At 42.3% G+C, this 26,232-nt stretch overlaps 1 protein-coding gene across 4 annotated transcripts in view; it reads left to right on the forward strand.

Moving 5' to 3' along the window:
- The first annotated feature begins 1,401 nt into the window (after positions 1–1,401).
- Positions 1,402–26,232, forward strand: part of ctnnd2a (catenin (cadherin-associated protein), delta 2a) — a 222,829-nt gene continuing 197,998 nt past the window's right edge. For 3 of the 4 annotated variants that reach the window (XM_068581588.1, XM_068581591.1, XM_068581590.1), the window contains exon 1: positions 1,402–1,720. The gene's annotated coding sequence lies outside the window, so the exon portion shown is untranslated. Of the gene's footprint in view, positions 1,721–2,548; positions 2,575–26,232 lie in introns of those variants that run through there. The other variant, XM_068581589.1, reaches the window with a different exon arrangement.

Genomic DNA, 26,232 nt, shown 5'->3' on the forward strand with positions numbered 1-26,232 from the left:
TAAATTACATTTGAGTTTGTGTATTGGGCCCATTTCTCTGCATGTACACTTACACTGATCACGCTGTTTCTTTCAAACTGCTGTTTCTTCCATGACATTGTTATAGGTTAATTTACCAAGAAAAACATGGCAACTGTGCGTATAAGTGACATGCTTTCTTCTTTCACTTGTTCATTGTGTCTTCTTCTCACTCCGTTTCACACACTTTACTTTAATCTACAGAACCAGTTTCTGCTTGCTTATGCGGCTTCTTAGACCTTTTTACCGCTGCTGTATTTCTTCTTTCCCGGAACTATCATAACGTCTTATTCAACACTACAAAACTAATTTTGATGTTAAATATATACATTTGCTGTGCAGCTTACAAAATAAAACAAGATGAAGAGGAAAAGCAAAAAGTGTAAAATGAAACAGAATATCTTTAATTAAAAAAGAAAAGACTTGATCACCGAGAGACCGTCAGATTAAAAAAGGAAACACGACACACTGTGTGCACAATGGCCATAATGCAACATAATGAGGATGTTATAATGCATGCAGAGTGAAGAAAGTGAATTAAGAAAGAGGGAAAGAAATCCACAATCTATTTGAGCCAGCAGAACTCATACACACTATGATATAGCCACAGATACAAAATACTCAACTATTCTTGACCTTGTGAAACCAGATGTGTGAGTGTGTGTGAAAAGTGAAGGTGATAGGGAGCTGGGAAGATGATGGAGTGCAGGTCTGGTGCTATTGTCATCATCATAAGCCAACAGGGATCTGGTTGCCATGGAGTGTGCATGTGTGCAGATGGGGGTGGGGGCGTTGTTGTCGGTGGTATTCCAGGAAAATATCTGTACAAAGTGTCACATGTGGGGAATCATTTCCCACTTGGCCACAAACATCACATCTGTATATGATAACTGGATTTTAGTACTGTTGCAGGATTAAAGTTAGATTGAGGGTTCGGCATGTAGGGTTTTTAGTCATGGTTCAGTTAGGGAAGGCCTCCAGGGAATACACGAGAGCCTCTGTGTTGCTGTGTGTGGAAGGGTTGTTTTTACAAGGAACTAATTGTGCCATGGATGACCTTCTAAGAAACACGTACATGCACACAGCACATACGAGGCTGCATGATGACATACACAAATTGAGGGTGCAATGACGTAGGTGTTTGCTCTGGAGCTCCACTGACAAAAAAAAAATCAACTACACTAAGGAATCTAAACGTTAATATCTCTCCCAACCGCTTCCTATAATGCACCGCCTGAAGATGGCGCTCCATATCCTCGTATGATGGCCATGCTGCGCGCGCACGCATGTGCGTGAGCGAGTGCGAGACAGAGAGCTCCTGTCTGCCTCCTCTCCGGCGGTGTTGCCTCCCCGTCGCTGCAGTGCTTTGCTGCTCCCCTCTCTCTTCCCATCTCTCTTTCTTGCTTTCTTTCTCTCTCGCTTTCGCGCCCAGCGCCTCGCCTCCTCCGACTCCTCCGTCTCCTCTACATCCTCCTCCTCCTCCCCGCGGATGCCTCAGCCTTGCACCCCCGTCCCAGGATCCCGGCAAATGGTCGCCATCCCCGGCAACTCTGGACGCAGCGAAAAGGCGCACCGCTCCGTTGTGATCTGATCTGTGCACACTGCGGGTTGACTTGAGAGAGAGAGAGAGAGAGAGGCGGACCAGGGGCAGAAGGGAAACGAGGGGAAACCGGACTCCGACAGTGGCCAGGATCACACTTCGGTAAGTCATCGCGTTATTTCCCCACAGAGGTTGCGGTGACAGGTCTTCAATCTGCCTGTGTTTGCAGTGGGGTCTTCGTTCCAAAAAAAGTGGAACGTAGTTTCGTAAATTCAAGAAATCTGAACGTGACCTTTTGATTATGCATTGTGGGTGATTTAGGGGAAGCTGCTGCTTTGCCGAGGATGCCGTGCTTCTGATAACAAGCTTGCAGCGAAGTCTTTTTTTTTTAAAAACAAGCGTCCGACTGTGCTCCGATCACCCAGCAGCACACCGCACATATTTGGCTCCAATTGACTGCTGACCCAAATTCACCATCAGTTGTGCGTAAAAGTGCTCCAGATGTGTGGAAAGCCCCGTGTAAACAAAAGGATTTATGGTTGCTCTTCCTCAGATGATGATCGTGTCCATTCACAACCAGAAGTTACATTGTTTTTATATCCTTAAACATATCTGCACAGTGGTTTATGGAATATTATTTATTATTTGGCCAAACAAGCATGCCTCTGGTGGTATAGTGCATAGTATTACACTAATACATCTCATTGTCTGCTGATACCCACCAAGTTGTACGGAATTGCCTTTTAAGATGCTGGAGCATGAGAGGTGATGCAAGGATAAGAGTATGAGTGAGACTCCATACTGTTCCCACAGCCTTACTTCTGGTTTGATCAATACATGTTTGCAGGAGGGGGATTCTGTGCTGGCAGTTTGTCAAGGGCGTACAATATATCCAGCTGATGATGTGGAGGAGAGGAGGAGGAGAGGAGGAAGAGGAGGAGGAGGGGGCTGGGGCTGCTGCTGTGAGGCATGCTGTGGGTACATGTTCAGCCTGGTGCATGTCAGCACTTCTGCAGGTGCGTGATGGGCAGCAGAGGCACAGAGGGGGAAAGGGTAGTGTTATGCTCAGGTCTACAGTATATCACATTAAATCCTATGTCTTTTAGTCAGTGTTGCTTCGAAACTGTACTTCTTTATAGGTTGGGCCGCTTCCTTTGCGGCCAGGTAAGCAGCCAGGGGAATACAACCCCCTCTAATTCCCCTCGAACTGACCTCTGGTGCAGGAAGAGGGACCAGTCACACGCCATGTTCCATTTCTACCAGCACAATATCCACTTTTCCTGGACTTTCAGCGATGCCAGTACATCACTCGCTTTTCCCAAGAGGCACACATCTTCAAGAACTTCAATAGATTTTAAAAATAAAAACATATTGTTAAAGGATGAATAGAATTACAAAAGACCTATCACTGTGGGAACTGTCTCAACAGTTCTCGTGCAATATCTGTCTCCCTCAGAGAGAGAGAGAGACACACACACACACACACACACACACACACACACACACACACACACACACACACACACACACACACACACACACACACACACACACACGCCAACCCCTTTCTAAATTTCCTAAAGATTAGCTTCTTTTATGTCCAGTGAATGTCTCCAGTGGGCATGAAAAGCCTCGTCCTTCATCGCGGACACAGATTAAGCTAATTCACACAGCAGCGCGGGCCTAATGCCTAATCACTATGCTGCGCCTGCAGAACAGAACAGTCTTTTTACTGTGGTAGCCGAGAGAAGGAGAGGAAGACAGGGAGAGAGAGCAAAGGGGGAAAGCTAGCCGCCGGTGCCTATTGATCTGTTGGAGGGGCTACTGGCGGGGATCCACCGGATGGAGTGCTGATGACAGTCCAGGAGCTGCCGGGATGAGCTTGTAGTGCTGATGAAGGGAGGGAAGAGTTTGAATCATAGTTCTCCTCTCTGTAGCGGAGCAGGGTAAGGGAGGATTGGAAAATACTGTAACTGTTATGCAATTCATTTTCAATACAGAGCGAAGGTGGGGTGTGGTTGGGTGTTGATGGCCTCACAGATCAAGCACCATTCTGGGACTGATCAACTTTATCATTCAAGTACGTTTCACCATGATGTAGGCCACTTATTGATATGCGAAATGAGCAAAGATTCAGATCAAGAGAGGTTTGAACTCCTCTTCCAAATGTCCGCTTTGATGTCCGGGTGCTTCGCCAATTGTGTGCTGAAAGGATTGGCATCAAAACCATCTTTCCAAAGGGATAAGTAGCTGTGTCCAGCGCGTACGCTAATGCTTCAGCATACGGTACGATGACTGTGCTAGAGTGACTTTGACAATTGTTAAATTGCTGCGTCAGCAGCTGTGACATTTTTGATCTTCTGATTTGATTATATATATAGGGTTTTATTCTAAAGTTTGCTAATAAGACAGGAATCTTTCAGTGGGATGGGATTATTTCCAATCCTTCGACTTTCACTTGTTCCAGGAATTCTTCTTAATTCATGCGATATGTAAGCCTTCTGAGCAGGGAGACTCTCCGACACCAGCAGTACCTGGAGCACCTGCCAATGAGCAAGTGAATTCATTTCTGTCACGTCCAGGGATTTATTTTCTACATAGAAGCTTAACCTTTGACCTCACCTGAAAGTTGACAACCCAAAAAGTTCTTCCCCACAGTGTCACACTGTACATTTTACCATAGAAAAAAGACCCCACATCCCGATTAAAATACATTTTGATTCAGCAATGTTGAACAAATGACAGCACAGTCTGGCTTCCCAATAGCATATTGTTTTCATTTGTTTGTGGGAACCTAAATATTGGGTTAGATGACTGTTCAAAGTCCACAAATGTCTTTCCTTCAGAGGAGCTATGAGGCCCAGTGGAAAACATGGTACCTCTTTGAGGTGTAACAAGCTCAGAGGCAATATCTGATGCGGCTCATTTGTCAATATGAGTTGGGGGAAAAAAAGCTATAGTCGTGTATGTTTTATTAGCAGTCTAGTCACTGGCTGATATGAAATTCAGCTCTAGTTATGACCTTTTCTCCTAAAACACACAACAATAGTTGTTTCCTATAATGGAGACTTTTCTATTTATTACAACTACTGGCCTGAAAGAAGAAGAAAAAAACAGATTACCACCATCAAGAAGAGTGCATGCTTTGCTTAATGCTTTGATGTCTTTGAGCTCTGTTATATGCTGTATGTTGTTTGTGTTTTCTTCCGTACTTTCACCAAAATGCAATGTGAAGGGGCCTCAGGCTACTGGCTGACATTTGAATCATACTTGCTGATTGCATTGATTGCATATTCTCGGACATAGGGGAGGCGCTAACCGACTCGGTGTGCTCATCAATCAGCCGATTTGATGCTTACGTCGGTGACTAGATGCTTATGAGCTTGTTTAATGACACAAAAACACTGATGTGCCACTGCTAATGGACACTTTTACAATACCCTCATTACTGTGGAATTGTTACAAGATTACACACATGCGTCATTAAACCTGTAATATCACACTTCTTTCCCTTAAGGGTGCTGTGCAGTGCACTCAACATGGCTTTTTTATAGGGATGTCCAGGTCATAGTTTAGATGACAAGCCATAAAGTACTATATCATTGCTTTCTTTGCTACTATTAACCAGAGTGAGAACAGAGGAGGCGGTCAGCGAAGGCAGAGCATACCTTTCTTTCCATTGAAGAGGTAGTGTATTCCACATGTGTGTAGAACATATTTAGTCTTGCTGATTGACATGAAACCGCAGTGAAAAGCAGAGAGGAGGCAAACAGTACCTCTACCTCCATGAAGGTAGGACGGGTGGAATCAAATGTACACCTTAAATATGTGTCTGTAAAGATTGCTGATATGAAAAAACAGAAGTCAATGTGCAAGCTGCCAATTGAATGGTGATTTAAGAAACTATATTGGGTTAATATATTTGTAAATCTGTCTCTGAAAGAGTCCGTGACTCACCGGCCATGAAGCTCACCGCACGTCACCGGAGAACAGTGACGCCGCACCGAGTTGGTTGAGCCTTACTTATTTCTAATTTTATACCCAGGAGCTTTAAGGTGAAATACTGAATCGTGTGGGTTTTTTAAAGCCGATCATACAGAGTATGCCATGTTGGGCCACCATGTTTCTACAGTTGACCAGAACGGACAAATCAAACTCTGGCTCGGGAGCCTTTCGCCCTACTGCGTTACCTGAGCACCACCATAGTGCTGCGACACCCTTTGAAAGGGAGGCGTGAGCGGAGGGGTATTTTGTTGGTCGCAATCTGCAGCTTCAACGCTAGATGCCACAACATGCTACACACTGCTCCTCTTAAGTAGACATCTTCACCTTTGACCAGCAGACACAGCTGCTCGAGCAGGCTTGAAGTGGCGTCATGTCAACTCAGTGTGGTGTATTTATTAGGGAATCCCTTTGTTCAACTAAAAGGTCTGGAGTCAAGGACCTATTTTTCATTACTTGAGTGTCCTTGAGCAGGACATAGTATCCCTCGCAGCTCAAATGATGTCAGTTTGTCGCTGACCTTTTGGCCTCTTTGCGAGGAAGGGGAAGCGATGACAAATGTTCCTGTTGGGGAATCAGTTGAAACAAGTTGATCAAGGAAATGATCGTCATGGGAATAGCACTTAAAATGCAAAACCTTTTAAGATAATATAGACAGGCTTTCTGCTGACATGTTTTTTTTCATGTTCCCGGCACCATAAGTATATCCTTGCCATCTGCTGACCTTTACATTCAATCCAAGAAAGATGGTGAACATTATTTGTAGTTTAGATGTGAAAGGAGTGGACAGTGTCATCTAATTACTGCAGTCCTGTCCTGGAGCTTGCATCTGGCTTAGTTTCCCGGTTTGAACCTGCACCTGCACTTCATATTCCACTGGACCCAAACAGCCGACTTAAAGCCAATCCGGTTGAATGTGAAATTACCTATTGGTGATTGTTTTCCCCACTTTGCGAGAAAGACTTTAAGACTCAAGGCAGTTGTTGAAAAGTCCCCCAATCATATGTCAGGTAGCTTCATGGCATCTTCGACAAAAGTAGGGTCAAGCTCAGGCAGCAGTGAGGGATTCAGCTTTTCTGAAGTCTCCCTGAGTATTTAATCTTCTCATCAGTTCTAAATCACACTTCATCCTTCTTTCACTGCAAAAGAAAGTAAGGAAAGAGAAGAAGAAAAAGTTGTACAGCTTTAACAACGCTTTGGATTTATGACTCGATTTCCACTGATGCCACATGTAGTAAATATATATGGGCTCACAGTACTGGAAGGCGGTAAAAAGTAAAACCAGTCACCAATTGCTGTGTATTGTATATTGTAGTGATAAATGAGAGCAGCTCTTTGAGAAGCGCAGCAGGGGAAGACAACTAGGAAGAGAGAGAGAAATAGAGAGAGAGAGCGAGAGAGAGAGCGAGAGAGAGAGAGAGAGAGAGAAAGGTAGTGATGATGTGTCAGTGTTGGAATGAGTCCAGCAAGGCAGCAATATGTGTGTGTGTGTGTGCGTGTGTGCGTGTGTTTATGTGAGAGCGACAGCCATAGAGAGAGAGAGGGGTCTGTGTGGATGCCTACTAGTGTGTTTCTGCTGCCGATTCTCCTCCCATCTTCTAATGAGCTCACTGCAGATGGGACTCCCTCTGTCAGCCCGCTGCCCTCCTCTCCCTCCTCTCCCTCCTCTACTTCCTCTCCCGCCACGCCATTATCCCCCCCTCTCTCTCTCTTTCGTCTTTAATGCATGGGAAAACAACAGAAGAAAGGAAAAAGGGAATAAATGATGTGATTAAAAAAAAAGAAAAAAAGAAACATGCAGAGACAGGGGGTTAAAAAGCAGGAGAGAGAAAGGGGACTTCACATCAAGGGGTAAAAAAAGATATAGGAGATGAGGTGTGAAGTGGCAAGTGAAAGACAGAGAGTTGGAAAAGGAAGAGCTACTGACAGAGCATGTTGGGGAGTGAGATGCGTTTATAGGCTGTGACGAGAGGAAGAAGCAGATAACGCTGAGTGAGTGACCAGGAAACATCCAAAGCAGGAAAGCGACACCAAGGTGTGAAGGAAAACACGTGACGAAGAAAACCCTGGAATTGCACCACGCTATAGTGTCGAAAATGAAAACGTTGCATATTAAAACCTAATGGTGTGTGTGTAGTGCAGGCCCAACAGTGAGAGCAGTGCCTTTGTGGTTGCCTAGCCATGACATCACCGCTGTGCGCACCACACTGTACTTGCTAAGCTGAATTAATAATTGGCTCAGCTAGCCAGGTCTGCCTGAGTTAATTGCGCATCAAAGAAAAGCCATAGCTGGAGAGCAGATCATCTTGATTTCCCTCGGCGAATATGTAGCCCAAGGTTGGCTCGTGTGTGTGTGTGTGTGTGTGTGTGTGTGTGTGTCTGTGTACACATGTATGCAGTGTTTATTGGCCATTCATCATCTGGGTTCATGTGTCCACAGGCTGGGAGGTCAACGTCTACCCGTTCATTCCTTTTGCATGATTATTGGCTAAAACATTGAATGATGCTTATTGCACGCTGATCTTGCACTGTGGTCCTTTCGGTGTGTGAGAAAGTAATTAGACAGCGTCCGCTATGTCTGATCCGCGTCCAAAAGTGATAAGAGGGGGTGTGCAACAAGTGCCTCAGGTGGAGAGAGAGAGAGAGAGAGAGAGAGAGAGAGAGAGAGAGAGAGAGAGAGAGAGAGAGAGAGAGAGAGAGAGAGAGAGAGAGAGTAATGACATGTTGCGGAGCAGGTAGCGTTGAGGACTATTGTTCTTGGCATCATGTAAAGATCTATGCTGCGGTCTTTGCACCGCAGCATAGATCTTTCTGACTGGTCAAGTGGCAAAGAGCATGTTTGATGGGATATGAACCTGTGTGTGTGTGTGTGTGTGTGTGTGTGTCTCTGTGTGTATGTGTTTGTTTCTTGTCTGTTCTTTTAACGTGCACATCATTGCTTTTCTCTGTCAACACAGGGTCGTTTGCGTGCAGCGCGTGACATCAGGTCCAGTCAGTGTCATCCAACAGTGGCGTTGCAGAGCCAGCCCCTTTCACCCCTGTAGCTCTTGCGCATGTGCTCCGTCAAAAGGCAAGGGGAAATATTAGCGTCTGCAATTTGGACTTTGGCAATGTGTGCGCTCCAACTGCAGCTTTTATTGATTGACACTTTTGGAATACAAATCCAGTTTGAACCAATTTGAAACCTCATCTGTAGTAATGTTCTAAAACATTCAAACGCAACCCACGCCACCTTATCTTAATCTACATTGTAGAAATGACATGCTTCTCTTCATTCGCAGTGCTTTCAGGCAGTTGCATTGAGTAAAATCCTTATCATTATCCATGATTTTTCCATTTGACGTTAACGACTAAATGCTTCCTTCATAGCTGGATTGGTGTTATGGTTATCTGTCCTTCATTGTTTGCTCGTTTTCTCTATTTGCTATCGATGTTCGCGAAAATAACATTAGTTGACATGAGAATGAGTTTGCAATCAGTGAGACAGACATTGCATTTTCATAAATTGAATGAGTTTAATTCCTAATTACCTGCAATAAATTTCCATCGCAAACTAAAAACATATTTTTTGACTAGACCTTGAATAAGGAAGCTAGCGCAGTCGTAGCACTTTAGTAGCACTTAAATGTCTCTTACTGATAGCACTTTGTAGTTTGACTTTATTGAATAAATTGTACTCTCTTGATTCTTGTTGTTCTGAGTTTGTACTCACGGTTGAATGCACTTATTGTAACTTTGGATAAAAGTGTCAGCTAAAGGAAATGTAATGTAATGTAAATATATAATAATATGATATATATATATATATATATATATATATATATATATATATATATATATATATATTCAATTGATGCAATATACCAGAAAGTGTGTGAAACATTCCTCCAATATTCTAAAATGAATGGGTTCGTGTATAAAATATAACCTACTTTCCGTGTATCAGTTACAGTTTTTCTTTAGTTATCTCACTCACAGATCTTGGGTAATCCTTGATTCCTAATCTACACACGCACGCACACACATACACACACACACACACACACACACACACACACACCGGCACACACACACACACAGGCACACACACAGTGGTGTTTCATCTTAAATGCTCGAGGCCAGCCAAGTGGTATGAATGCCACACCCGATGCCCGCGGTCGGATCAGCAGACAGCTCATCAGCAGCACACACCGATCCTTATCAGCTGCTTATTGCTGTGGCTACTTCCACCTGTCAATCAAACCCCCTCACATCCACAGAAAAGGGATTTGATGGAAATGATGGAACGACAGAGACAGAAAGAGATAAGGATCCGACCAATAACGGATCGAGCCACATTATTGTATCGGCGTGGTGTGTGTGCGCGCGTGTGTGTGTGTGTGTGTGTATGGATTTGTGTGTGTTTGTGTCCACCTCGATCAATAGGAGAAGAAAGAAAAAAGGTATTGCGCCAGAGAGTGACATCATAGATCGGAAGCAGCGAAAGGAATAGGGCAACATGAGAGGGAGACAAGACAGAAGGTGAGAGGTGCTGCGAATGGCAGCGCTACACGACATGCTGACTGAACTCGCGGCGACCACCTGTAGCACACGGAGAGTACGATTTGTACGTGGAGATTTCGCTGCGAGTGTTTTCAGCACGTCTGAAAGAAGAGGGGTAGCAGAAATAATGTTTTGACCGCAGGGCTTTTTATTAGGTTGTTTATTGATGTGTGTTGACACAGGAGAGCTGCATCCTCGACCGAGCCTCAGCTCCCGCTGTCCACATTATTCGATTTCATTTCACAGTCCCCGAGCTAACAAAGGCAGGTCTTCTGTCGAGCTACACACTGTGCTTGTTCCGAGTAAAGCGCATATCAGTTTAGGCTGTATGCGCTCTATCCTAATATTCTGCATTTATGCCCAGTTCCTCCTGAGGCATCCTTTGTAATGTATCACGCCTGACAACTAAATATTTTCTTTTAACGTAACAGGTTTCTTCTGTTGGGTGTTTTCAGACTAAAATACAAGTGGACGGTTGTGCTGCAGACAGCCACAGGAACATGAAGTTATTCTGGAGTAAAGAATGATGAAGATGAAGGTGCATGTTTTGTTTTGAAGCTGGTGGTGGGCCATGAATTATATATAAAAGACGTCAGAAAGAGGAATGCTTCATGTTAAGATCTGTGAGTAAGCATGCGGCGCATGCTGGAGCTACTTTGTAATGAAATTCAACAAGCTGGATGGTGGGTATATATAGCATTTGTCTTATTTTACACCAAGCAGTCTACTGTAAGGTGTCAGTGGAGAAAGCTTGTTATTTGTAATCTTCTGCGCAAATACGAATCGTCCTTTTGAATTACTAATCATTTTTACCTTTAACAATGTTCAAATTTCTTCAAATCTCTTACTTTGCCTCTTCCCCTTGTGTCTCGGGATGCTAAATATATCCCAACGTGTTGTTTAACAGCCGGCATCCGTGTATCTCAGTCAAGCTCAAATTAAAACTGTATGAAAGTCAAATGCACTGTTGTTGGATTGTCAAGGGGACAATGACAATCTAACGGCATTCAGTTGAGGCTCTGAATTCAACAAAGTAATTTGAGGACATGAATTAATATATTAAGCACACTGGCAATTTGAAGGGTTGAATGACTATTATAAAGGAATTATTCATCAATAACTCCCTTTGTAATTCTCTCTCCTTTGCAGTGGGGTGGCTTTAGTTTACACGTTCAAAGGCAAACAGGAGAATGCTATTCCTGAACCAACCATGGGGGGATGTCAAGTCTCTTAATTGGATACATGTTGCTTCACTTGTGAGGAGAGAGGAAGCGTGGAAGTATGTTTTTTATTTTTGTGTGTGAAATGAAGAGGTCCTTTCCTCAAGTGTCATGTGACACAACGTCTGTTTTTGAAAACAGCGAACACTGTTAGACTTTTGATGGACTTTGTGTCACATGCACACTATACTACAACTAATAAAGACACCCGCGTGTCATGTGTCCTGTTTAGAAGCGCAGGATCGATTTCTACTGGCAGATTGCATTTGACCTTTTTTTTTTCCTTGTTTGTGTCTTTGTATATTGATATTCTGATTGTGAATTCATTATCAAAATGAGCCAGGATATGATTATGGTTTTTAAGTATTTATTAGGCTGAATCTCTCAGGGAAAATTAAACTGATGTCACTCATGTAAAACCCGCCACACCGAACTATCAGCCTCAAGCGGAGAGTGGAAAACTTACGGTTCAACCAAGGATTGAGGAGCGAGGGCATGGAAAATAAGAGATTTGTGATGAACTTCATGTCTCTGCAGCTCTCCTGAAGCGTTTTGCTCAAGTTGTTTGAGGCTCAGAGTTTAAACACTCCTGACACCGGGCTGCAGTAAATCTTGTTTCTCCCAGTTTTCGTCAAAATATATCTATAAGCATATTAGGGATGTACAGATTTCCGAAAAAAACAAACATTCTTTGCAATGGAAAGTGCTGTGATTACTTATTTGCCGTCAGATTGCATCATAAATAGCTTTCGATGTTACTCCCTCATCGTCTTTGAGATCTGCTACATGGTTATACTGTACAAATCCCAACTGTGGCCAGGATCTCGAACTGCACGTATGCATTAATTTCGCTCATCTGTCTTCTGTGGCTTGCATCTGCTATGTATAATTCATCAAGCAACTCTCTGTTGATATCCGCATATAAATTAACTTAGATATTGTGCAGCTCATGAATTTCTAACAGTGTATGTACACAGTGGCACCACAGTGGTACATCAGCAGCTCTGCTGTCTCTCTTCTTGCTCGCGAGAAACGGAGTGAAAAACATTTTGTGTTCTGGAATGTTATCAATCGTAAAAAAAAAAAAAAAAAGAAAGTTGCCCAAAAGCTTTTCATGAAATGTTCTGGAAGCCCAGCCACCCCTCGCTGTTTTGCGTACCAATTATGGGTGGATTCTGCTGGGTCTGTTGGAGATATGTGTGGCGCTGTATTGTAGCAGCAAACAGCTAAAACAGAACAGGGCTGCCTTGGCAAGCCTGTGTCATTACTGTTCGATGCTGCAGACTTGATGGAAGGACACTGATCAAGTGAAGATCAGAAAGGCGGAGGTTTGATTGTTTTAACCAACAACTAGACTCAGAGAGTAAGACTGAAACAAACTGGTCTTGCTTGGGTTATTGACAGTGCTTCTTTTAAAAAGAAAAAGTAATGTACCAAAGTGATGGTGACTTGGTATTTTTCTAATGGCATCTGGTTCTGTCAATTACGGTTCATTCATCTTGGTTGAAACATATTTTTTCAAATCTGCAATGTGTTACATTTTAAGCGTTAGGTTATATTTTCTGAAGGTTTTAAGCAAACCAAACAAACGCTGCTCTCACATTCTCAACAAAATGCTACAGTCATTTGCAAAGACAAGACAAGATACCCCTCGCTGTTGTTTAGGCCAATTAGGCTCCAAATCTGCCGGCTCTGGGCTTGTGCCAAAGATTTGTAGTGAAAGTCTTTATTTGTCAGAGAGGGTCCTATGAAAGGGGTTGAGGAAAAAAAGGAATGCACAGAAATTGCACAAATCACACGCACACACACACACACACGCACACACACACACACACACACACACACACACACACACACACACACACACACACACACACACACACACACACACACACACACACACACAGACACACTATTTCTGTCACTCTCATCTCTCTCTTCCCCTCCCCCGTGCCTTTTCTCTCTCTGAGGATTGCCGATAGACAGAATGACACATATTCTAAAACCAAGAGACAAACAATTGATTATCTACGCTCGAGCTGCAACAAAAATCCACTTTGCAGCCAGGGAATTGTGCACACACTCACAGACACATTGACTGCAGGAAAGAATAAGTCATTACTAGAAAACCGTGGTGGAGGGTTGAGTAGTATCTTCATGCCGCACTACCAGTTTGCTCACGTGATGTTTATTCAACTAATTTGACCGGCACTCTGGACATGGAGTGATATGTTTTCTCAGCGTGTCTCTGCAAAGGAACCTTTGGCTCAGAGACGTTCTGGTACTGAAATGGACTATACGGGCCTCTCCAATAGATGGAATAAAAGGATATTGATTTCACAAGGCACAGCAAGCAAAGCTGGGGATTACATTTATTACTGGCAGGTTACCTTATCTTCGCCCTTATTTCTGGTGGAAGGTCAATATCAGAGTCTCCACAATGAAAAGGTCACATTTATATTGCGTGGTTGTGATTTTTTTTCTGTATGGCATTTACCATTTATGAATCCCTTTGTGTGCTGGGTCAGGAATAGGTCTCATTATGTTCAGCAGTATTTTACTGTACCGCCCCTTAAGAAAGGTCAGAGGTCAGACTCAGCTGGAGACAGTGTCCCATGAGCTGTCTCTTGAGCAAACACTCTTCAAATGTGTGAATACGTCATTTTTGGAGCGCTTGAATCCCTTTTTATCAGTTGAAAGAGCATCTAATTCACCTGGACGCCTTTGTCTTTTACCTTTTCTCGGATAGAACACCAAGTGTGTGTATATATATATATATATATATATATATATATATATATATATATATATATATATATATATATATATATATATATATATATATATATATATGGAGGAAGGAAAAGTCTTCTTCTTTACGAAATAAGAAATACAGGTTATACTGAAACAGTGATTTGAACCTATTCAAAGGATGCACGACAGGTTTGTTGAACTGTTGAATAATGTGGGATCACAAGGTCTAATGAAACCAGAGGCACAGCAAGGTGTCTGACTTTGATCTTTTGGGGGTTCTTTGCCCTTTAGCAGGGCAAGTCTTAAACCGTTATGACGTTGTGTGTGTGCGTGTGTGTGTGTGTGTGTGTCGTGGGTGGGTTAGATCCCGTCAAGTGTTTCAAAGTGTTACATCACCTCCACGTCTTCTACCAAGACAGTATTGCAACAAACCCTCTTTCAGATGGAGTCAACCCCCCCTGCCCTATAGAGTGATTTTGATGGGTCAGTGAAGTTAATTTCGCAAACGAGACACAAACTCACACATTTGATACAACCACACACGCGGAGGAGGCGCAATGGAAACACTGAAATGTACACTTTTATGTTTTGTATACTGCGTGGGGTGTTCTGCATGTCACGCTGTGCGGCGAATTGAATTTCCGTTGGTGTTTAGTCAGGCAATGTTACTCTTCCTCCCATTACGGAATATTCTTAAAGACAGCAGGAGACCGGAGAGAGAACAGAGGTCTCCTCCTGCCGCCCCAGCGGAGGCTCACTGCCCTCAGCTTCATGCCCAGCTGTGGACACTCTTTGTTGGCCAACTAGCGGGGGCTCAGTGGAGACGGCGCCATGCTGTGTCTGCCTCCTGCACATACTGCATGTGCACACACACACACACACACACACACACACGATGAATGTATCCCAGTACACACACTGCATCAGTTGTGAAAACATACGCCCACTGTCTTGTTTTCCGTCTTGGTCACAAAGAACACTGCAGGGTAAATCGAGGGTCAGCAGGTTACCAGCAGTCCAGAGCGTCATCGAGGTCCAGTTGTAGAGAAGCCATGGTAACTATTCGCTGGCTTGTTTGGTTGCTAAGACAGCTTTCAGATCACCAGCTCTTTGCAGGAAAAAAGTAATAACGGACCCGTAAAAGGAGAGGATTACACTTTGAGAGACGTACATCAAAGTACAGTAAGAAGAAATACTGATTCTGTTTGATCTTTGATCAATAATTGACATAAATCTGGTATGTAGTTGCAGTGTGAATGCAAGTGGCTTCAGTGGAGACTTAGCAGAACACACTTATTTTAAAAACATATTTTAAATACACCGGTATATGTGTGATTCTCCTGCCTCAGCTGCTATGTGTTTTTCATTTTCATTAATATATATTTTTTTTTACATATATTGTTATGTATAGGAGTACCTATATATAATTAATATTGGCAACATCTCATTACCTGTGTCCTAGAGAGGAGGGAATTGATTTATCATTAAAACTGTATCATTATTACCATTTGAAGGGGAAATATGAATTTTAAATTACATTTTGTTGTTGTTGTTGTTGTTGCAGCCTGTCATACATACTGATCAGGGGATGCCATATGCCATGTATTTATAACAGAGTGACCTGTTATTGCTCAAATCTCCAAGGCAAACCTGAGCAAAATCAATAATGTAATTAAAAGGCAAATGGCAAACATGAAAGTGCGTTCATAGGTATTGTGTGTTTTTTAGGCACGGCAGACAACAAATAGCAAAAAGCTCAAATGTGCTTCTTGCTGTAACTTCATTCAGAGGTGTTTGACTCACCTGACGTTAAATAAACACGACGATAAGCTTCCAGCCAAGGGAAAATACTGTTCTTTATTTTTGCTCACTTTACGACTGTGAGATGTTTTTCTGTAGTGTCTATCAGTAATTTAGTCGGGGCACGTGGGTGTGCGTTCAAACGCAGAGGGAAAAGTAGTGTGATTTTCTCACGACTTACAGAGTAGCTCCCACGAGTCTCTTCGTCTTCTTAATCTTCTTCTTCTTCTTCTTCCCCCGCTTCTTCTCCCTCTTCTTCTCCTCTGTGTTAAGGTGTTTTGCAGCTGTAGTTTTGTGGTGTTGACGAGAGAGAGAGAGCAAACACAAAGGACAAATAGCTGAAAGGCAATCTGGATCTCCTCATTTGGATCACTCCCTTGAAATAAAAGCTTTCTGACGGGAGCTAGCCAGCACTCACCTACACCGTCTAACTAGTCTAGTTAGTTTAGTTACAGACCAAATTACAGATGGTCGCCCAAGTGTTATTCTGATTCACATTGAACTTTTAGCATAACTACAAACATACAGCTTTGTAATTTACTGCACACATTGATGTATTCTTCCTCATATACATGTGTTCTTATTTTTTATTGTGTTCATTTATGTTTACTGCCATGTTATGAGTATCTGACTGTTCATGTCCTATAAAGCCTCATCATAAATTTCATGATAATGTGTCCCCACTTCCTCTAACAAGGCAGCATACGGATAAAATGGCCGTCACAGCAACAGCTATAACGATGTAAGGCTTGGATCTTGTCGACCATTATTTATAATTATATTTCATTGTTTTTAACATCTGTTTCCCAGCCTTTTTAAAACTTTTATTTTTTTAAAGACACCCAGCTGTATGATAGCTTATAGCTAATAAATCATAAATAATACATAGACCATTGTGAGTTTGCCCTCTTCTCTCACTTTCTCAAGCCAGCAATGCATCTCTCTGTCTGTCTCTGTCCAATCTATCACCCACACACACACACACACACACACACACACCCACACACACACACACACACACACACACACACACACACACACACACACACACACACAGCAGTAGAGGGCACAGTCCAGCCAGGAGGTTAACAACTCACTGAGGTCCCATATGTCTCCTGCAGCAATAGCAGATACTAAAAGGCTGATCGCATCTCAGACGAACAGAGTGAAAGAAAGAGGGAGAATATCCTGAATGCCTTTTTAATGAGTGACATCGGAGTAGCAGGCAATGGACTTGACACAGCATCTCTGGAAGTCACATAGCGAGCAGTACACTCTGATCATTCCTCTGTTTGTTATTTTACTTAAATGTATTATTCCTACGACGCGTTGGATTTATAATGAATAGAATGTTCCGTCCCGTCTGCGTTTGGGTGTCTTTGTTTTCGTGGTAAGCGTGAGTCAGGATTCAGGCGGAGACATCTCCTAACCTCGCTCGCTTTATTCAGATCAAGCAGAGCGCTCTGTAGTCTGGCTTCCAATTTTCAGGCAAGCATGTGCGTGTGTGTGTGTGTGTGTGTGTGTGTGTGTGTGTGTGTGTGTGTGTGTGTGTGTATGCACATGCTGTATGCACACACAGTTAGACAGTAACCAGCTGCCCCAAGGCCTTTTGGCTTGTGAAAAGGGACGGAGAGCTCTATTGTTTTCTCTGTGATTCAGTTATTACATAGAGATTAACACAGTGGAACTCTTCTGCGACACCCAAGGGCTTTGAACCCAGAGAGAGCGAGCACTGAATGGCTTTATCTCTCTCTCTCTCTCTCTCTCTCTCTCTCTCTCTCTCTCTCTCTTTCTATTGGTAGCCCTATCGCTCTCTATTTCCCTGACAGACACACACACACACACACACACACACACACACACACACACTTCATGTGTGTGCTCATGATGTTCCGCACTTATTCAGGCATTGCCAAACGAACCGTCACAATTATGGCTAACACACACAAACACAAACACGCACACACACCGCTCATGCATTTGTCTGGAGGAATGTGTTCAGTGGCTGATAAGGAGGAGAAAAGGACAACAGCATGGAACAGAAATGCCAGCGCAGCAACAGTTTTCTTTCCGCGCACACTGCATACACGTGTACACACACACACACACACACACACACACACACACACACACACACACACACACACACACACACGCACAAACACACAAACACACACACGCACAAACACACAAACACATTTACGTGTCAGACATATAGGATCATGTTATTGTATTGCTGCTGGTAATGATGGGACAGATGCTGCGTGGCGAGTGCAGCAGCTAACATGCAGATGTTATAAAGATACAAAACAAATGAGACATTTTGGATGCCCACTGATTTACAATTCAAAACAGCAAAAGACATTCAGACACATTGTTTGTGGTGTTTTCTATGCAAAAGAAGATTGTCTTCGAAGGAGAAGACACAACAACAGCACATGAAAGAAATGCAAAACAAAAGGAAAGAGGGGAGAGGAAAGAGAGCGATAAAGACTCAGATGGAGAGAGATGGATGGAGGCATCGATATAGTGACAATGGAAAAGGAAGACAGGGAGAGTAGAGTAGGAGGATGATGTCATGCTGATAGGACTGAAGCTGCACAGTCCCAGTGGGATCTCCCTTCCTCTGACAGATCTACGGCATCACAGTGGGATCAAAGACTACCAGCCAGAAGAGTTTCAGCTCTGCACAGCTGGAAGAGCATGAAAATAACACCCCAGCCTTCCATGTGTGCACTCACTTCCATGTGTGTGCTGGCACAGAAAGGTGTCAACTGTTCACATGCATCACACATCATAATTTAAATCTATTTCAATTCCCATCACCATATGTCTAACACACATTATTTATATTATCACTGTTTTAGATACAGTACACAGTATACCTATTTGATGAAGTGATGATGTCTACATTAAAGGAACTCAAACGGATATGGTTAGCAGCGGAATACATTTAATAAACTGAATTACTGATGCTTGGAATAAGGAATATAAGAGGAAACTTCCACTTTCTTTAAAAAAAATGGTTTCACTGAAACCATTTTGCAATAGGGAATCAGAAACCTTTAAGAGGTGAAAACAACCAATTCAAAAATACTCATCCACGCAGTTGAGTCGGTGCTATAATCTGGCGGGTTTATCCCTCTAGACATTCAATGCATTCGATGAAGCCAGCAGATGCACTTAAAATATTGAAAGCCAATATTTTAATCATGGATGTTTACCTACAGGTGGTTTCATAGCTCCGATATGTAAATGCAGAATAGCATTTTCAACATGCAATACTGGTGGCAGTGTGTGCTCGTGTGTGTGCGTGTGTGTGTGTGTGTGTGTGTCTGTCATCTCATATATATTATGCATTAAATGTCAAGGTTGTGAGGGGTAGGATGTGTGTTCCCAACAGCTCCCTGCCTCACTTATCCAACTCTCAGGGGTATACTCTTCCTGTCACGCCACAGCAACGCCTCGACATTGTGGCTTCGTAGGTTTCATATTGTGGCGAAGTCAACAGCAGCCTCTGCTGTGGATGGAAACAATACAACTTTATATTGTGGTTAGCTACTAGTGGAGCTGCATCCTCGGAGTTACATGTGAAGCTGTAGTGTACTACGGTATGTGAAGGATCAATGTATTAACATTGATCAATAATAAAATGCCACAGATTATATTTCCCTGAAATTAAAATAAGCGTGAACTCCTGGTAGCTGCTATTTGTGTTTACGGTCTCCAGAGAGTATCACCAGCGCTGGTGCTATGTTCAAGAGCAAGTAGGAGGAGAATGGGGAGGGGCTACTTTACATACACTGTACATATGGATCTATTTTGGGTCATAAAACAGATTGTTATCCAACCAATTTTAACACTGTGCAAGTTTGTGTGCATGTGCAAGCAGATTGCGTCTGAAACTCACATGATTATCAGACGGCACCAGGGTGTCTCTTGTCTTGCTCACTCAGTCTTTCTCTCCTTATTGCTTCTTTTCACTTCTTCTTTGGCCATATCTATCGTTTCCTTTCTTGCCTCTTCTTGTATTCTTTCCCTATTTATCTCTCTGTCCATCCATCTTTTTTACACTGACCTGTCAGTTTGGATCTCCAAGTAGATGTCTTATTTATTTAGCTGGAGAGGGAAATGCAAACAATAAGAAAACAAAACAACTGGATGCTATCTCAGAAGGAGGCAGGAATGAGTGCAGAGGACAGGTTTATCAGAGCCCAATGTTTGTGTGTCACTATTTCTGCTTGAATCGTGACATTCTGATACATACTGTATTATTACAGCAAGTGCTGCATCATTATACAGTATGTAAAACAGTAAGAAATGAAATGACCCATTTTTCTTTGGTCCTATATCTCATTCTCCGTTCGGTCCAGCCCTCTTTCATTAGATCACAGACCGACTCAGGCCTGCTGTCTCAGAGATAACACCTAGGTAAATGTTGGCCCCTATCCCTGTTGAATGCCAGTCATATCTTTACTCACAAGACAGCTTGTGATGACTATCGTGGTCAAGGTTATCAACTCAGCCCACTATATACCCTCGTTGCTCTGTGTCTGGTGTTATGTCTTATTCTGTCGCACACTTTTCCATTCTTCTTCTCTGCGTCTCAAATAAGTGTTTAAAATGGGTTGTGCTTCGTTCAAAACACCCCTTTCAAACCAGTTACGCTAGGTGCTCGGATTGCATGCAAGCTCAAGCATTAATGGGTTAGTGCTCTACAAAGTCAGTGGCTCAGATGGCAATTGACTATATATATATATATATATATATATATATATATATATATATATATATATATATATATATATATATATATATATACACACACACACACACACACACACACACCTTTCATCATTTTATTCACAGTAGCTCTCATCCCGACGATTTCAACTTGATTGTATCGGGAGGGAAGACATAGAGGAAACAGAAAAACGACTGAGGACAGATTCCCTTCACGTAGTTATGTCTTGAGTTAATAGACATAATAAATAGGATGTATGATCCTGAATGACTTTCATCTGTGTATAGTGCTTTATTCACTATATCAAAGGCTGAGGCTTCCTTTAAATACCTCTGTCTCATGAGCACAGGAATAGAAACAATGGGGAAGCAGTGTTTTTCAGCACCAAGGACAGCTCCAGGAGGTCCCTTCATAGCAAATAGCTGGTGTTTGCAGTTATATTTGGAGCTTTTATGTCCTGCATTGGCTATCACCAACCTGCTTTTCACTACAGGGTCTCAAAGAGCCAGCCAAAGCGCACTCATTATTAATGTCAATCAGTTTCCCAAATAGCAAGGTTCGTTTTGGAACTAGTTGCCCACAGCCGTGAAGCCAGACTCTCCTCTCAATTACATAAATGAAGGTTTTTTTGAACTGCTCAGGGTGGACTGAGCCTGAACAAGCCACATTTGGCTGTGCTTTTGGGCGAGGGGGTAATGATGCCTAATTTTTTTTGGACCTGAGGCATAAAATTAATAATTTCAACAAAAACACAAAAGCAGTGTCAGATTACAGTAACAAAAAAAGAGAAAGAGATCATAAAAATGTAGATTGTCGCACTGTACATGGAAAGAAAGAAAGTGTTTGGAGAAAGCTGGGTGTCACAATTGCCACTGTATAATTACGCTATTTGTGAAAAAGCAAGCGCAACAGAGCCATGCTGGCCCTGTTCTCTATGGCTTGTTAACATCTTTAACAGGACTTGTAGGTTGGGGCAATATGCAGGAAAAGTGTATAAGCTTTCCTCGAAAACATTTACCTTGAAATATAGCGGCAAGAAAAATATAGAAAACTGATACCCTGCCAAGTCCCAGAACAAAATAAATGCTACTTTTCTTCCCAGAGTCATAGCGATTCTCTGCATTGGCAAACGTTCAAAGGTTTGCAAACACTGTGAATGTATATTGCTTTGTCCAGGATTTTTTTTCTTTCTGAGACATAAAGGAAGCTTTCAGTGATTGTAAAGAAACAGTGGAAAGCATGAGTAGCATTCCCTCAGGCAGCTGCTAGTCGTCAGCATTAACTCCGCTATCTTTCTTACAAGACGGACTGTATTTCCATTGCTATAAATGGATTTGGGGATAGCGCACATCATTAGATGCATGCATTTGTGTGCTTCAGGGAATGCATAGTCTCTTAGCATATTAAATGGGTTCTTGCTCATCTTATATGTCACTGCAAGTAGCGTGCTCCCTGTACTGTCTCCGTGTATAATATATGAAACTGTGTGAACGATCTACAAGGAAACATACAGCGAGCTTCTATCCTATACAAGTCAGAGAATGAAAGGGAGAATACTATTACGTTGTCTTCCTTTAAAGTAGTGAGGAAGGGTGTCGGGAAATAGATCGAACAAAGAGCGACAGAGTAGACTAATGCCGGGCCTGCTGGCTGACACACTGACTGAAGTTGAGACAAATAGGCCTGGATGATGGCATGACTCTGAGCTAATCCAAAAGCGCTGGGCAGCATCACTGAACCATGTCATACGGATCATTCAGTCAGTTAAGTGTGACAAATGTGAATGGCTGGAAAACTCTCTGAGCTTCGAAGTAGCGCTGCGCACATGTAGCATGTTTAAACCCCAAATCCACAATTGATATGGGACAGGAAATTATTCTGACTACGATACCTTTTCTCTGAAAAAGCTGAAAAAGGAAAAATTTCCCCACAAACCCTGTCACTTATTTCCTCAAACACAACTCTGTTACAGCTCTTGACCGTCCTACGACATGCAAGTTTTTCCACTTTGTTGGGAAAACCGGTTTGGTGAGTGTCAAGCTGCAAAGGAAAGGAGGACTGTTTATTTGTATCCTGTGTGTGTGTGTGTGTGTGTAGTTGGCAGCATGCTGATTATAAGGAGATTATCAGGTGCACATTGTTCTGACAGGTGTGAAGGGAGTCAAAGGGAGGCGTGAGACAAAAGAAAGAGTTAAAACTCAGGGAAGGATGCCTGATTTGCTCCCACCTTCTCTCCCGCACTCTCCTATATCTTGTTTCTACCCTTTCATCTTCTGTCCTCTTGTCTAATCTTCAACCCCTTTATTTTACTCCTTATCCACCCGATCACTTAACCTCTCTTGCTCACATACTCTACTACCATCTTTTGTTTTTGCTGCAAGGGTTGCACTGCTGTGACTTTCTGCCTGTTTTCCGTCTTGAACTTCAAAGGTGACGCTGGCGTCAGTGACGCGGCGCCTTCCTGCTGACAGCTCTGCGTTTGGGAGGCGGCAACTTGATTTCAGACGTGTTAATAAGCCACGCTATCTAGTTGTCTGCAAGTCAAGGTGGTGAAACATGCTTATTAGCAGTCAGTTTCTGCGATACACTCAGGTTGAGGTTTGGATTCAAATCATTTTCATGTCAAGGTCATTGCCGGCGGACTAATAAGGGTGCCATCAAAACGTGTAAGTCAAGTATCTGACGTCTCAGTTCCCTCTTGTCATACTGTTATGAAACTTGAGAGACGGGACACACCGTGACACTGCAATTGAAATGTTCATGCATTTATGGAGAATTAGATGCTTCATGGCAGTTTGTGGTACCCCCGAGATCCAACTTCTTTTTTTCATAACCTCACATTCATTTGCAAACAGATCCATAATGATTTCAAAATGTTGTGTGTTTTGCTCGTGGATGAGATAACACGTTCATAATTACCACTCAGACACACTCGTCTACCTGTGAAGCTGTGTCGTGGGTCTGGGAACAGACGACGCCACGGCGGGTCCCTTTGTCTTCTTTCCCCGCTCCACTTCTTCATACATTCCTGATGCCAAAACAAAGAAGAAAAACCCGTAGGGAAGAAAGTTTACAATGTTTTGTGGCAGGATTTCTTTTTTTATTAAATATCTCTAGAAACCTCTCTTCTCTGGTTTCTCTGGCTGTCGAAGTAGAAATTTCTGACTTTGTATGCAGATGGTTACTACTGCATGTCTTCAAACCCGGCACCCGATCTAGGTCAACCATCTTGCTGCTTCCCAACTGCCAGACTGAGCTGTGTGCATACTGTATGTGTGTGTGTGTGTGTGTGTGTATGTGTGACAGAGAGTGTGTGAGAGAGTGTGTGTGTGTTTCTTATATGTCTATGTGTGGATGCGCTGCACATTCAGTGCTCCAGGCTACAGAAACAACAACGAAAAAAGAAAATATATTTGCTTTTTCTCCTCTAAAAGAAACCCATTGAATATTAATTTTCGCTGCAGAGGTCTTAAAAAAATGGTGTACTTAGAGTAATACAGTAGAGTATGTAATATAAATGCTACAGTAGTAATAGCTGGAGGTATTGATTGAAATAATCAATGTTGCTGTCTCTGTTGACTGATCTTATGGGGCTTTTGAAGGCGAGCAAAACCGGCCTGAGGCATGAGATCACAGTTGTCTGTGACCAGCCTCCTGAATCACTGGAGCTGCTGGAGCCATGAACCACACCCACCTCCAGTCTCACTCTATGCTCTGGTATCGCCTCTTCGAGGGTTTTTTTTCAGTTTGTTTATTTCTTGGAGGGAATATATGCTTGACAAACTGTCAATATGCATATTCCAGACGTCGGGTTGACATAACAATTTTGTTTAATTTAATCAGGGAGTGCATGAGCACTAAATGCTTCAAACCCACAAATCTCATCTTTGGATAATTGTGTGGTTATTTGTAGATCTGCACAAATTTGTACACATGCATGATATATATATATATATATATATATATATATATATATATATATATATATATATATATATATATACGGTCCATGAATGATTTATATTCGTAATAAATGTGCGTGCATTCATTTGTCAGTGAATGTGCACTCCATGCCAGAAGTCTACTGGTAATGTGCCCACACAAATATGGAAGTGATATACGATGGTTTAAATCCTGATTGTTTGGTCTAAACTTACGCACAACCCTACAGTGCCATGATGGAGCTATGGGAATACATCATGTATAATTTTTGACTGATATTTGGTTTGCGGGTAAAGGATCTTTGGAGAATTTTAAGTCAAAAGCGCTGATGACTAGGAATTCTGCTAATGCGATGAAATAAAAATGCTTTTTAAAAAAAAAATATTCCCCTGCGTTTTAGCATCTTTGACCACATGAAGGTTTAGGCCTCTACAGTTTGAGGGAGGGCTCCTTTCAGACTAAATATGTGGATGTAAAAACATAAAATCAATCAGAACTATAGCATTCATTTTGTCATTCCTGTCGAAGGCTTACGAGATAAAAACTCACCCAGAAATGTTGTTGTTTGCCACGTATGGAGAGTATTACAATATTTTGTATCCTACTTGTATCACTCAGTGCATACCAATTCTGCACAAGAGAATATTGTGTTTATTTTTAGTTGTGGGTGTGTCCGTATATTTAAAAATGTTAATTTGTTTGCCCACACAGGCATATATTATGAGTTGTGATGTGGTGTGCATGTCTGTGTGTAGGTTTCTCCACATGAATGTGCCAGACAACCTCTCCATCTCTCCACAGTGCTAACTGAATAATGCATTATTCAGAGTTTAATATTAGACATTTACATGGAGGTAAATTGGAGCTATCAATCATCCAAACCAGTCATATGTGGCAGAATTTGGAAATCATTTTTGAAAGACAAAACAGTGTTTGGAAATCAGGAGTGATTGGCCGGGGAAATTGCATATGGGAATTATAATTATTATTTCTGCGTCTTCCAGGCTTTGCCCCTATTCTGATGACATTAGCATTATTAGCCGTATGTTTGGGACAATTATTATTTGAACTCTAGAGGATGCCCGTGAAGTGCACACAGCTAATGAGTTGCAATCAAAACTCAGAAAGTCCGACATATCCATCAGTCCAATTTGCACGTCTCTTATTTTGAGTTTCAGAAACAGGATTAAATGAATGTTTGCTCACCATTTTCATATGGAAATATACAGATTTGATCACCATCAAATTGTACTTGATGTTCTATGAAATAAACAGATTGGCATCAGTCAATTTTAATGGTGCATAATGGTTAACAAAAATAGATAGACAGCACTTAGACCCAGTAGAATACGTAGTTAACAGCTGTGTGCTTGTGAGCAGGTGCATGTGTGTCTTTATTTCAATGCTCACGGGTTAAAGAGACACCTGATCAGAAACTATCATTTTCAGAAAGTGGCTTTGTGTCATCATATGGTCTAATATGCACGAATAGCCCTATCACACAGAGCTAATTTAGAAATATTTGTCTTTGAAATGTGATACAGTGTATTAGCTCCTGGGAGGCCAATTTAGGCATGTCAAAGGAAATACTAACTGAATACAGACTCTATCCAGTGCTTGAGTTTTTGTGTTTTTTCTTAATAGAGCTGGTCCTCAGACAGTAAAAGCCC

Source organism: Clinocottus analis, unplaced genomic scaffold (genome assembly GCF_023055335.1).
Source record: "Clinocottus analis isolate CAN_PGR_092001 unplaced genomic scaffold, fCliAna1.0.p SCAF_18, whole genome shotgun sequence".
Lineage (NCBI taxonomy): Eukaryota > Metazoa > Chordata > Actinopteri > Perciformes > Cottidae > Clinocottus > Clinocottus analis.